The following is a 15,099-nucleotide window of genomic DNA, read 5'->3' on the forward strand; positions in this document are numbered from 1 at the left end:
CAAAAAATTGACATATATCTTATAACATTATTCATATAAATTAAAATTTGATTAGTGCATTTGTATATGATGTTTGGATTAATTTATTATATTATCATATTTTACATCTCTTCATTATAATATTTATTCATCTATATATTTAACCAGTGGTGTAACATTTCACACCAACATTGGATAACACAAAAAAATAAATTAAAATTTATTTATTATTTATCAATAAAAGACTCTTTGTCATACAAAATGAGATTGTTATTGGTAACCCCTTATATTTCAATTGAGACACTATATCCATTAAATTAACCAAAATGTTTGATTTTCACAGATAATTGTTTCAAATAATACAATATGTTACATTGATATCCAAATAGATCATCATTCATCGTTGGAAATGTTTTCAGTGCTCGAGCTACTTCCATGACTTGGGTCATTTGGAGGAATCATTTTTTGATTGCATTAATTGTTTTTGTCTTCTTCAAGTTCCATCTGCAAACACGAAACTAAAGTGTAATGAGTGTATCTACATTGGTGAAAATAATGGAAATTGAAATAAATAATATACAACAATGAAATTGAACATAAATGAACCATAGCAAGAAGTGACTTATAAACTGTGCACATGGTTTCAAAACCAAGTCTCATGCCTTGTTGCAACAAGTCTTCTGTAGTTCCATACTTTGTTTCTTGCATGTTTTAAACCTCATTATAAATCATAGATTTAATATAAAGGATTTTTTTATTCTATTAATTATAAACTCAAAGAAGTAAAACAACATAGATACTTACAATTTCCACAATTAATTTTTGATTTGCCAACATATACTCACAACCCTTATTTAACCTAATGTCAGTCAATTCTTCTGATGGCTCTTCTTTCTATGTTAGCACCTATTTGAAGACATTCAAGGATGATTGTTGTAAAACAACCTAAAATATGCAAAAATGAAACCTTGAGTTGTTATAATGAAATACTAACAATTACTCAGAAACTCTGAAATCAACCCCTTTCTTCATTGTCGTCTTCTTTTGTGTGTCGAATGAGTTCCATTTTGTTTTTTTTTTCTGTAAGAAAATACTTGAAAATTAATATTTAATGCTAAATTATTTTTTTATATGTACAAAGTCAATCATGATTACATACATTATAATGTCCCCAATTAAATTAATTTTGCTAAGATGAATTTCTATTTTTGCAATTGGGTGTTGGGAAATATTTTGGCATGTAAACTTAAAAAAAGTGGGTGGAGGGAGTCCCACTTAATTTTTGAAGAAATGGAAACCACCAACATTAGAGAAAATGAAAGATTAAACTAGTAGTGGGATGTGGGGTCGCCCAAAAAGGGGAATTCAAACCCCTTAGAAAAATCAAGCTGGGTCGAAGGAAATCGAATTGGTGGGATCCACAAGGAGAGAAAGGGGACAGCCAAGATAAATAGAAGGATGAGGCATCATTTTGGGGGATTTTGACAAGTTGAATTTCTGATTTGGAGTACTCTTGAGCTCCTTAGCAAAGACTACCAGTGTTTCCTAACACTAGGATATTTTTAGGTGGAAATACCATCTCTTTTTCTGGTGGAATTAGAGTGCCACCCTAGGAGAGAATTTTAATGCTTATTGGAGAGGATATTATTGGATATTGTGGGTTATTTCTAGCCATACTTCAGCTAGACCGAACTTCTAGGAGGATGTAGTGGCAAAAATTGATTTTTTTGGTTGAGGTGTCTTCAAGGGAAATTCAGCTGGAGAATTTAGGAGGAAGTCCCTTGATATTAGACTAGATTTCATGGAGAGTTTCAGGGCTGGATATTGCTGCTCTAGTGAGAAACAAATTCAACATTCCTAGGGCCTACATATTCTTTTGTTGGGGATAATTTCGTGGAGTTGTAACTTGTTACTAGCTGAGTTGGGCAAGGTTGAGGAAGGGATTCCCCCCCTTTACTTTCCAGGAATAATTTGCAGAGAATTCTACAACCATTCAAAGGTGGAAATAGGGCCAAATTTGTTAAAGTAGCTTGAGGGGGATGTAGAACCAATGGATGAGAGCATAGCACCAAATTTTGGTAATTTCAGGAGATCGGAATTATCCCAAAAAAATCTTGGGTTTTGTTGGACTAGCATCATAGAGTTCGCTCCTAATTATGTAGAATTTTTGGAGGAGTTTTGGTGCCACAAAACAACAAAGTAATTTGGTAGCTAGTTAGGAAGAGTGATTATCCAGAATTAAACCAGAACGCAACAAATTACAGAGATAACCATAAAAAATGAGATGCGGTGGAAATAATACTTTATTTCATTAATGTAAAATATTGAAATATGCTTACAAACAACAAATGGAAATAAACTAGCTAGGGTGATGGTAGCTTATCTCTGCGAAGAGATGTGGTGGCTACATGCCTCTGAACTGTGTTACCATGAGGCTCGAAGGCCTATTTATTGTTGTGAAACAATGGAAAACCCTAAACATCTAAAAAACTAACCCTAGAAGATGAAACGCCAAACTGTGGGCTCCGTTTGGGTAAATTGGTACATCAACTTCCCGGGGTCATAATTTTGGCATACGGTCTCCGTTTGACGTGCACAATATCTCGTTAGAAAGATCTATCCGAGAACTAAAACTTTGAGAAGAGAAACATTCGTCCATAGACCCATGTTGCTCCAAAATTTCCCAAAAAAAGTCATTTAGGGCCTCAAAACGGCTCCAAAAGTTCAGGACTCGAAAAATTGCTAAAAATAGTAAACTATGTTACAATTAAGGAAACTAAAAAGCTGAAAGAAACGATGGTGGGGGTCCAAGTGGACTTGGTAGGTGGCCACCAATATCCACCTGGATAATTCCTCCACGCTTAGGAAGAAATGGTCCCCATTGCGTTGAGTTCCTCCATGAGATGAGGAAACTTCTGCTCAACATGGTCCTTAGTGAGCCACTTGCCCTAGTGAAGGAGTTGGCCTACTTTGACAACTCGATACAATTAGATATTCTACTGGCGAGTGTGCTTGATATGTGTGTCCATGATCTGATCAGTTGCATCTTGTTCCATGGAATCTGGATTTAACTCTGTGGTTGTGAGTTGTTCTGCAATGTCGGATGTGCCTAGTAATGGTGGAAAGTATGGCTGAAGGTAGTCCACATTGAACACTGGGTGTAGGCCAAGGAATGGGGGAATGCTGAGCTCAAATTCATTGTCTTCCATAGCCTTAGTAATGGTGTAAGGACCATATCAGAGTGGTCTAAGTTTCCGATAGGCTCCGGTAAGGCATTCCTTTTGCAAATGCAACCAGACTCTGTCACCCACCTGAAACTTGTGTGGCACCTGATGTTGATCATGTCGCTGCTTGTACTTGGAATTTGATTTCTCTAGAATGTCATGGACCTATTGGCGAATATGTTGGATGTGCTCAATGAAGCTATTTGCCTTATCTGTTTTAGACTGGAATGAGCCAAATCTGTGTGAGTAGCTGCAAATGGCAGGGCCACATCAATGGGACATAGTGGCTGGAATCCCATGCCCACCTGAAAAGGGTTGTGGCCAGTTGAGCTATGGAGAGCCTGGTTGTAACTATGTTGAACATAGGGGAGGCTCTCATCCCATGTGTGTGGATGATTTGAGTTGTACATGCACATAATGTGTATGATCATCTTGTTGACAACCTCTGTCTGGCCATCAGTTTGAGGATGGAAGGTTGTGGACTTAGTGAGTTTGGTGTCTAGCATCGACCAGATACTGGACCAAAATGTACTAAGGAACCTACTATCCCGATATGAGATGATAGACTGTGGGATCCCAAAGTGTACCCACACTCATTCAAAGAAGAGTTTATCAGTGGCTTCTGCTATAATATTCTTCTTACAGGCCACCATAATGGCCATATTTGAGAACCTATCGACGACCAAGGATGGCCTGACACGTAATCCATGGAGATGGATTCCCAAGGTCGACTAGGGGTAGGCAGTGAGGTATTGAGGCCTTGCTTCTTGATGGTCGGTTTGGAAATGGCATAGGCAGTGCATGATTTGATGTACTTCCCGACATCCTATCGAAGATTTAGCCAATAGAAATACTTCTGTAGAACTGCCACCATTTTCTCGACCCCGAAATGCCCAGCAACCCGACTATAGTGTGCTTCCCAAATCATCTTGGCACGCTCGCTTGAAGTAACATAAAGGTGACCCAGGTGGCATAATAGGGCATCCTAGAGGTGAAAATATGGAACATGCTAACCCTCCAAGAGTGTCTGGTATGTGTGGTCGAATTTTGGGTCGCTTTTGTAGAGATGTGGCCAATCAGAAGTCTTCTGCCCACATGATTTGAGCACGGTGGTTAACGCCATGATTGGTGTTCGACTGAGGCAATCTGCAACATTATTGGTGTTGCCCTTCTTATACTTGATATTCAAATGGAACTATTGCAGGTATGTGGACCACTTCTGATGGTGATCATTCTACAATTTCGCTTGGGGCTATATGAACTGCAGGGGTTGATGGTCTGTGTGGATGACAGTTTCCTTCCCCAAAATGTAATGCTTCCATTGTCGGCAAGCCTGCATAATGGAATACATCTATTTATCATTAGTGGGATACTTCTGGACTGTGTCTAAAAGTGTCTCACTGAGATATGTGTTATAGAAATTTTTGTGCCTTACAGCTATAAGCATGAAATGTCCATAATCCAAGGGATCCAAAGTCCCTAAAGATGTTGTTACAGCTCCTAAAGGAACAAGGTCAACCAATGACAGCTTCTCCCAGAAGTTCTCCACCAAAAACCACTCAGAAACAGTCAATTTAGGATCAATTCAAGTGCTCCACTAGCTGTCTGTGTTGCAAAGCACCCCAGTACACTGTCTAGGTGCGTTGCAACGCACTTGAATGCACTACCCAGGTGCGTTGAGTGGGAAAGGACAAGTGGCAGAGTCATTCAACGAGGTGGAAAGACCATGGAAGCTTCCAGAATCTTCTCCAATGACACTTGCCTCACTGAATTCGACCAAGTGATGAGTAAGAGGCTCTCAGTCTCCAAGTGGAAGCAAGAACTGACAGAGAGAAGCCACAAGTCAAAACATAAGCTAACTCATCATCTCTGCTTACATCTATATATGGATCCCTCATCCCAGAGATCCAGAGGCTGGAATTTTGTACTTTGCAGAGAATTGTTGTTGGTTTGAGATTGAGATTAGTACATTGCGTGATTTATGCTTTGTTGGAGGAGAGGAAGGGATTCCTTTGCTAGGAGGTAGATGCTGGATCGGAACTCACTTGGTTGTATCTCCTCTTGGACTTTCTTATTCTATCAATAAACTATTTGAGTTTCTCCTACATGCTGTTTATCAATGATGTTTTGTTATACTTACATGTTTAGCTTAATATGATCTTGAGCTTTTTATGAATGTATATCTGTATCTTTGTGTAGTTTCTCTCTCTTGTGATCTTGCAGGAATCCGGTGAAGCTGGGCCGGTGAAGGAGCAAGGAGCTGGGAGCTACTGAAGAGAGGAGTGATTTGGATCAACAAACTAGCGGAAGACACAGGTTAGTTACATCCTTCCTCCTCATTTACATTTCATAAAGAAGAATACTCAATTAGTTTTCCTTGTTTGTTGCTAAGGCACTATCACACCTTAGAGTGGGATAGGGGCATTCTGAATGGATACTTTTCCCAACAACAAATTTGCGACTCCGCTGGGGATCGTATCTAGTTAGTTTATTTGTGTTTCTATTGTTGTTCTTCTCATAAACTTAGGAGTGCTGAATCGAACTGCATTTTCCATTTACAAATGCAAAGTAGAGATCTGCTACTCTAGTCCATTCATTGGGCCTGTTTTTATGATCTGAACAGCTGATCCGCAAGTGCTCTAACAGCCCTTTGTGATAGATCTTAGTCCTCCTTTAAATCATCCTCCTAATTGTACCTAATTGATAGCTTTTATCCGGCCAAAAACTGTAGATTAAACTGCAAACGGTGACCCAGAACCCAGAGACAATTCTCGTTTCTGCTTCAGCGCAGGCTCTGTGAAGAGGTTCTGCATTTCAACGCAGGTCCCGAGAGGGCTACCTGCACTGAAGTTCAGATTCTTTGTGCTGGGGGTGCGCTGATCAGCCTTTGCCCTGTGCAGTTGTGGTTCTTTGCATCCTTGTGTTCAGTTTGATCTCTGTTTTTTGCAGCCCGTTATCAGTGTGTGTACCTATCTGAAAACCCCTTTTCTCTGCCTCAATTCCACCTCAGTTGTATAAAGAAACTGTATTTGTTCTTTTTGTATTTGTTACATCATTTGCAGTTTCCCATTACAAAAGTAAACTAGTCATACTGTCGCCCTTAGATCTAGACCTGTCATAAGTGTCGTTTCGATCTTAGGAGTAAGTTTATTGCTGTTGACAGTTGATTGCGCTTTTACTTTTGTCTTTTGGTTTGAATTCATGAATTTCTAGTGTCGAAACAAGTGTTTACTTCAAAATCATAAAGTGTCGTAATCGTCTTTTTGAGTTAAAAAAAAAACTTGTTTTTGTTTTCACTTGAAATCGAATTCAAATTTGTACAACAGCTTTCTTTTTAGGCATCAATATTAAGAAAGTGAAAAACAAATACATGCATTTGTGCATTTGCATTTTGACAGTTTGTATGTTGATTTAGGAAAAGTGCATTTATAGTGTGCTCTTTGCTCTTTGAGAAAAGATTGTGTCTTTATTTTCCCCTTGTAGCTAGGATTTTCATTGTTGAAAAGATATAAAAGCTTGCTTATCATCTTTAGACTGCATTTAGGAGTTGTATCATACATCTCGTGGTGATCCAAAAAGGAAAAATTCTAAGAAAGATCAACCTAAAATAAATTGAATGAACTTAACAACGCTTTGTAACTTAACGCACAACATAGAGGTCTAGGCTAGAGACATGTTCCGGCGTCGTAAAACCTGGTGACTGTCGATCTCGCTGATGGTTGGGTGATTCCTCCTGAGAGACGATAAGCGCCAGTACGGATTGTGCTCCCACGTACCGTCGAGTATATATCGGGAGACCCCTATAGGAATAAAACCTTTATCCATAGGAAGCCGTGTCGGCCGCCCTACTGATCGCAATGCACTGAACACAGCATTCGGGAAGATTGACCACCCGTACCTTAAAAAGTATTCTGCGGTTTTGCGAAAAGTTTGGCACAACCTCTACCTAGAACTCCAGAGCAGTTCCTTTTGGCCTCTTTCAGACTCTATAACGGAAAAAGTCCCTCCGAGCATTTGTCACTTCGAGCTCGTTAAAACATCGAAGGAGACTAGAGTCATCTTTTGCTTTTTCTCGACTCTTTAAAATTGAAAAAGCAAGTTGTGTCTAAGCATCGTTAAAATTTATTTTAAACGGAATATTCATACCCTTCTTCCTGCGTTGATCTTTAGGTTGAGAAAATGGAGCCTACCAACCAAGGAATTCCCCTTGGTGGAAATCCTAGTCCCTTCTCCTCTTGGGGAGATGTTGGTGCGCCCCATATGGCCACATTGTCGCTTCTAGGACTGACAATTGGCTTGCCGGTCTGGCTCTTCTCAACCAATGTCGTTCAGAACACCACTATTCCTGAACAGTCAAATCAGCAGTTAGACCAGTCCAGAGTTACCCACCAACCTTCTACTTCCTCTAATTCTTCCTCTCCTCCTTCCTCTTCGCTTGACGGGACTGGTAAAGATAAAAACCAAGTTCCTAAGGAGAAGAAGGAAAAGAAGAAGAAAGAGAAGAAGAAGAAGGAGCCAAAAGCGACTGGGGGCAAACAAGTGTCGTCTAACAAAAATCCACACACTGCACTGACCAGGCCTAAATCGCCATGTGTCATATGCAAGGGAGACCACTTTCACAGAGATTGTCCCTGCATCCCTCGGATACTAAGGGACTGGTCTCCCCGTTTGCACAATCCGGTGGCATCAACCTCTGATAGCCATGTTGAAAGCACACCGTCAACTAGCGAAAGTGAAGTCCCAGGACAAAAAGGGAGAGATAGATCTCCCTGTAGACTGTGCGAAGGCAACCACGCCATGCACCGTTGTCTCTTCTTAGACAAAGCGAAAAGAGTTTTGGATGATCGTCCGGTTTCACCGTTACGACTTCCTCCTGGATATAAAAAACTCTTGCCGAGTCCTTCGTTAGTTGAAAATCCAGCTGGCCCGCTCAAGTGGCCAGCTGAAGCGTCGGTCATTGAAGATGAACCAGCTGAATCCATACCCGACGAAAGTCAAAAGGTCGAGGCGGCAGTTGACCCGGTCTTTCCTTCAGAGGTTTTATCTTCGAATGATACAGTCACTAAGGAGAATAAGGATGACACCGTCCAAATTCTCTTCATCAAAACAGACTCAGACGAACACGGGGGCAATCCACCCATTCCTTTATCGCAGGAAGGAAGTTCATCAGAGCGATACACGGCCATTTACTTGGTCCCACCACCAAGCAACCTAGTTGTATCCTTCGACTGGAACCAACTAGGCAGACCCCGTTTGCCAACAAGCATACCATTCAGAATTATCGTCCAAATATATAGAATGGTCATGGCTGGCACCATCATTGATGAGGGGGCATCTGTGAGTATCCTTTCCTCTATTCTTGGAAAGCGCTTGGTTCGCTAGCGCTTTTGCCTGAAATGAGAAATCTGACAGGCTTTGATAAAGGAACCAGTCGACCTTTAGGGATCCTCCCCAATGTGCCCATAACATTGAAAGGGAAGACCGTTCAAATGAACGTGATGGTCGTTCAAGGACCCTTGGATTATAACCTACTCCTTGGACGAGACTATATATATTGCATGGGAGCCATCGTCTCCTCACTCTTTAGAGTAATGTGTTTTCCGCACGAAGGAAGAGTGGTCAAGCTCGTGGACCAACTTTCATTTCCCGGATCACGCATCGCAAATAGTCATATACCATCCCTAAATGGTCTCTTCACGCAAGAAATGTCTCAACCCACGGTCCGTCCTCCCGATGAGCGCGAGTGATTCGGAAGGATATGACTGGAACCCAGGGGGCATGCGTCCTGGTCTACTTTGGCAGGAAAACTTTGGGTATAGGGTAGGTTTCCGCGGGAGAATATGACTAGTCCGTACCCCATCCGTGATTGGAAGAGGGGTTGTTCTAGAATAAGATTCTTTTGTCAAAGTTATGTGTTTGACAGAACAGAGTCACTCACCTTTGTTCATCTCGGTGGACATTGCCGAAGAAATTTTTTGTTCGCTACGCGAATGAGACAAATCTTTGGTAACCTGAAAGAGGTAGGCCTCTCTCGGTAAAACAAATGTTTCGGTGGAAGTGAAGTAGAGGTAACCTTGAAATCGTACTTTATACCTGGGGGCATGCAAACCTTTTGGAGTGCAAGCAAGGGGCGGCTATTTATTTTTTAAATTTTTAGGTCCTCCATTTAAACCTGTAGGTCTAACCCTTTAAACTCGTACGATTAGTCATTTCCGAACTTACATAACGAAAGGATGCGGGGCATAGCTTTGTAAGGCGCAAGCTCCATAAAAAATGGCATCTTACATGAGACATTCTTATCATATGACTGGATTATCGAGCAGTTTTAGCGCATAGTTCATGCTCGTTAAAAAATAAACATAGGATCGAGCAAGTGTTTCAACCCACGTTTAAGCTCGTTAAAAAAATGAACTACCCTCCAGTAAATAACCACCGTGAATGTAACATTATCAGCCATTAAAGCCTTGGTCGTGTTTGCATCGTCACCTCCACTTTTCCATTGGCCGATCATTCACCTCCATTTGATTGTTTACCCATTTTGAGGAACAGCTGCGAAGAGTGATTTCACTAGCCATCCTTGTGACACTACCGTGCTTGGAAAATTCCAACCCTTACCTAGAATCAGCTGCTACCCATTTTATCACTCGTTCCTCAAAAGACGAGTCTTCTTTAAGCTCTTTTCATCTGACTCATAAAATATGAAAAGATTGCCGAGTTTTGGCCTTCCAGCTTGTTAAAGCGACCAGAAGAGCTATCCCTCCTCTAGATTTTAATATTTTTGGACCTGAGGGATTATTGCACAAAAAGATCAAGAGCTTGTTTTGTTTGGCTCGTTAAAACTATCGAAATTTCATCCCTTCTGTATTTTTTTATACTTTTTCGGACTTAAGGGATTAGATGACGAAAAAGGACTTTCGGAGTTAACTTTACGTACCTTTTCAGACTCTCTAAAAATGAAAAGGACCGAGTTATCTTTGTCGTTAGACTCGTTAAAAAGATTAATAGCGACAAACTTGCCTTTAGACGAGAACGAGTTTCACTATCGCTAGGCTCGTTAAAACATAGCGATGGGTTTGCCCGAAGGGAAAATTATAGAACAAGCATATGTTATCCTCCTCAAGCTTGACAAAAATAAAGAGGTACTGGTTAGCAATGACTGGGGAAAAATTGGGAAGAAACTCAAAGAACCTTTATTGGTAGCAAGTCGCTCTTGAACATGACACTTCCACTCCATGCCTGAGTCGGGTTGGGTTGTTTCATTCACCGGTCACATCACCATGGTCTCGCCATACCATCCACCTTTGGGGTAAATGCTACCGATCCATCACACAAGTGTCACCGATATGTTCAAGAGAAGTCACCCAGAGAAGTCAACCGTGTCCCATCCACTACCATACATTATATTTCATTCTTTCATGACCGCCACCCTGAACCATATATCATCAGATCGTTTTCACCTCCATCAAAATCATTTGCTCCGTTCTGTGTCACTGATGTGGGATACATTAAGGCCCTCCTCTGATGGATCGCTTCTTGTCGACATCAGCTCATTATCCAAGAAGTTGATCTAGGAACACCCCCTTCAGTACTTTGAAGCTTGCATGCCTCAATGGCAAGTTTCTCATTTCCGGCGACAGGTATACATCAATGACCTTCGACCGAAAGATTTTGCGTGGTGTTCGACGCCAAGTCCTTTATTCACACCACGTGAATTGTACTGCAGTACCTTGAGGGTCATTATCATTATCGGTGATTCCTCTCGCGCTTGTTAACAGTTTACATCATTGACTGGTAATCAAGCGATGTCTTTCCATGTTCGACTTCAAAACATTTCTCACATGGATCGACTTGTACTTAGAGTGAAGATCGGACGAGATTGAAGACCCCGGATCTAGTTTCATCCATCCAGGCTGCGATATATATTCAGGAAAGATAAAGACATTGACATGTACAGCACTACAGAACAGATAATCATCCTACCAAAAGGATGATGATTTCATCAGAATCATCAGTGTACCATCAGACGATTGTCTGCCCTATGTACATAAAAATGAATTTATAAAGCTGAGCATGGGAATGCCCGCCTCAGCTAGATCATGAAAGCAGTATGAAAAATAATGTATTGTATTGTATCTTATTACAAATCTCCTCCCAGCATTGAATGAACTTTGGATCCTCCTAATAAAGCATTTCACCCGATAAACGGCCTCATACTTTAGGGGGCAACTGTTATAGACATTTTTATGCCTTATAGCTATAAGCATGAAATGTCCATAATCCAAGGGATCCAAAGTCCCTAAAGATGTTGTTACAGCTCCTAAAGGAACAAGGTCAACCAATGACAGCTTCTCCCAGAATTTCTCCACCAAAAACCACTCAGAAACAGTCAATTCAGGATCAATTCAAGTGCTCCACTAGCTGCCTGCGTTGCAAAGCACCCCAGTACACTGTCTAGGTGCGTTGCAACGCCCTTGAATGCACTACCCAGGTGCGTTGAGCGGGACAGGACAAGTGGTAGAGTCATTCAACGAGGTGGAAAGACCATGGAAGCTTCCAGAATCTTCTCCAACGACACTTGCCTCACTGAATTCGACCAAGTGATGAGTAAGAGGCTCTCAGTCTCCAAGTGGAAGCAAGAACTGACAGAGAGAAGCCAAAAGTCAAAACATAAGCTGACTCATCCTCTCTTCTTACATCTATATATGGATCCCTCATCCCAGAGATCCAGAGGCTGGAATTTTGTACTTTGCAGAGAATTGTTGTTGGTTTGAGATTGAGATTAGTACATTGCGTGATTTATGCTTTGTTGGAGGAGAGGAAGGGATTCCTTTGCTGGGAGGTAGATGCTGGATCGGAACTCACTTGGTTGTATCTCCTCTTGGACTTTCTTATTCTATCAATAAACTATTTGAGTTTCTCCTACATGCTGTGTATCAATGATGTTTTGTTATACTTACATGTTTAGCTTAATCTGATCTTGAGCTTTTTATGAATGTATATCTGTATCTTTGTGTAGTTTCTCTCTCTTGTGATCTTGTAGGAATTCGGTGAAGCTGGGCCAGTGAAGGAGCAAGGAGCTGGGAGCTACTGAAGAGAGGAGTGATTTGGATCAACAAACTAGCGGAAGACACAGGTTAGTTACATCCTTCCTCCTCATTTACATTTCATAAAGAAGAATACTCAATTAGTTTTCCTTGTTTGTTGCTAAGGCACTATCACACCTTAGAGTGGGATAGGGGCATTCTGAATGGATACTTTTCCCAACAACAATATGCCACTAGATGCTCATGTTGATTAAGGACTGCCCTAATAGCATAGTCAAAGGCATCTGTCTCAACCTCAAATGGTTGTTGCAAGTCTGGTAATGCGAGAATTGATGTCATGCAGAGGCGATATTTCAACTCTATGAATGCCTTCTGTTAATATTCGGACCAAAATAATTTTGCTTTCGCTCCTACCTTGGTGACTTGACTCAAGGGCCAAGTGATATGAGAAAATCCCAACACGAACCTACGATAGAAGTTGGCAAGACCTAGAAAGTTGTGGAGCTCTGTCAGAGTGGTTGGAGATGGCCAATCTCGAATGAATGGGATCTTGGTTGGATCCACATGCACCCCCTGTTCATTAATAATGTATCCCAGATACTGAACTTGGGTCATGCCAAAAGTGCATTTCTCCAAATTGGCACATAACTTGTGTTGCCACAGTGTTTGGAGAACCTGTCAGATGTGGTGGAGGTGCTCTTCCCAACTCTATCTAAAGATCAGGATGTCATCCAAGTATACCACTACAAATGATTTAGTGAATGGCCGCAATATGTCATCCATTAGCCTCATGAAGGTTGCAGGAGCATTCATCAATCCGAAAGGTATAACCAACCATTCGAAAAGGCCCTCCTTTGCTTTGAAGGCAGTCTTCCACACATCAGAGGGTTCAATTGGTACCTGGTGATATCCTGACTTCAAATCGATCTTGTTGAAATATTTTCCCCCCTTCATTTCATCCACAAGGTCATCAATCCGTGGGATCGGGTACCTGTTATGGACAATGATCTTGTTCAATGCTCGAAAGTCAATACAGAGTCTCCAAGTCCCATCCTTCTTATGTACCAACATGATCGGGCTCCCAGAGGGCGATGAACTCAGACGGATGTGACCTTTCTCCAGCAGCTCCTGAATCTGCCTCTTGATTTCATTGTTCTCCAAAATGGAGTGTCGATAGATTGGTACATTGGGCAGTGGCACACCTGGGGTCAGATCGATGGAGTGCTTGACCTGATAGTGTAGAGAAACCCCTGTGGGGGAGGTGAAGATGTCCTCGTACTCCTCCACGACCTTGTCCATCTGTAGTTTTCGTGCGTGGGGCCCCTATCTGGAGGTCATGGCCACTGTCTTCTTCTTTCCTTAAGGGCATATCATAGGGAAAACAAATTTCTCAGTTTTGGAAATGAGCTTACTGCATTGTTTTGTAGTAACCAAAGAGATGGTGGTAGGTGGTGCTACCTCTGGTATCCTGTACAACTTATTTCCCAAAGTAACAATAACATCACAGGGCCTTGATTCGTACATAGCATGCCACTTCCACAAGTATGGTTGTCCTAATAATAAATCACAAACTTTAAGGGGAGCAATGTCACATAATACCTCATATGTTAAGGGCTTGATGTTGTATGGAATGTGACACTACTGACTCATGCGAAGATCTCGTCCTTGGGTGAAGGCACCTGATGGTGTATGGTTGTGGATGTGCTGTGGTCGATAAGCCTAGTCGCTTCATGACCTCTTCCGAAATGAGGTTCTTTTGGCTCCCTCTATCGACAATGAACTGTAGTGGGGAGCCCTTTACCCACATCAGGGAGTGGAAGAGATGCTCCTCCTCCTATAGATCTTATGGTTCCTCCTTCTAGATCTTTGTGATTGCAATGGTGGCATTGGGCTCCACATTAATAATCTGTTTCCCTTTCTCATTCCCCTTGCTGGGTTCTAACTCAGATTCAGAACATGCATATGATTCTGAAACCTTTATCTTGGCCACCAGTGACTGCTTGGCTCGAAACTCACTTGTGCTATGAGTGGAGCTCTTATGGAACTCACACCACTTCCCCGTGTCCTTTTTCGGCTTCATGGTGTTGTTCTTTGCTTGCAGCTTTGGTGGGTTGTCTTGGGCCACCCCGCCTTGGTCTTGTACTTTGTTCTGTAGTTTGGGGGCACCTTTCCCTTACTTCACATTCGCAGATCCAAAGTCTCGCTTCTTATGTTTAAACTTTTGCTCGACCTTGATGGCATATCAGTGTGTCGTGCCGAGTGAGGGGATGTCTAGGAGTTCTATTTGAGTACCAAATGCTGCTCCATATCCTTGATACCCAACTTTGTGTGAAGGGTATGGAAAATGTTGGTAAACTCTGGCACGTCTTGGTCCCTTCCCTACCATAGCATGGTCCAATTTCTGTATTGATCCTCATAGCTTCCGACAGGGTAGTACTGCTCCTTGATGGTATCTAGGAATGAATTCCAAGTGAGTGCAGCTGAAAATAGTGAGCTTGTACTTTCATTCTTTTGCTTGGAGTAGGTTTCCCATCAATCTTTGATGTGGGGGTCTGCTTTGAGAAGAGCGAAAATAATGTTTTCTCGACTAGAAAAATCATGAACAAAAAAATAACCCTCTAGTAGATTTAACCATTTGTCAATGACATCTACGTCTATCTAACCTTCGAATATGGGGATTTCAAAGTTAACTTGTACCTTAAATGATGTGGTGTTTCCAGAGTAGCTGTTGGAAGCTGATGCGTCACCCTTAGGTAGCCTCTAAAGGATCTGGGTAAAGTTTTCCATCATCACGTTCCTTTGTTGCTCGAGGGCTTCTTCAAGCAAGATTTTGATAGGATCTCTTGCCCCGT

The sequence above is a fragment of the Pinus tabuliformis genome, chromosome 1_1 (genome assembly GCF_031772625.1).
Source record: "Pinus tabuliformis cultivar Carrire ecotype Pingquan chromosome 1_1, CPIR1, whole genome shotgun sequence".
Classification (NCBI taxonomy): Eukaryota; Viridiplantae; Streptophyta; class Pinopsida; order Pinales; family Pinaceae; genus Pinus; species Pinus tabuliformis.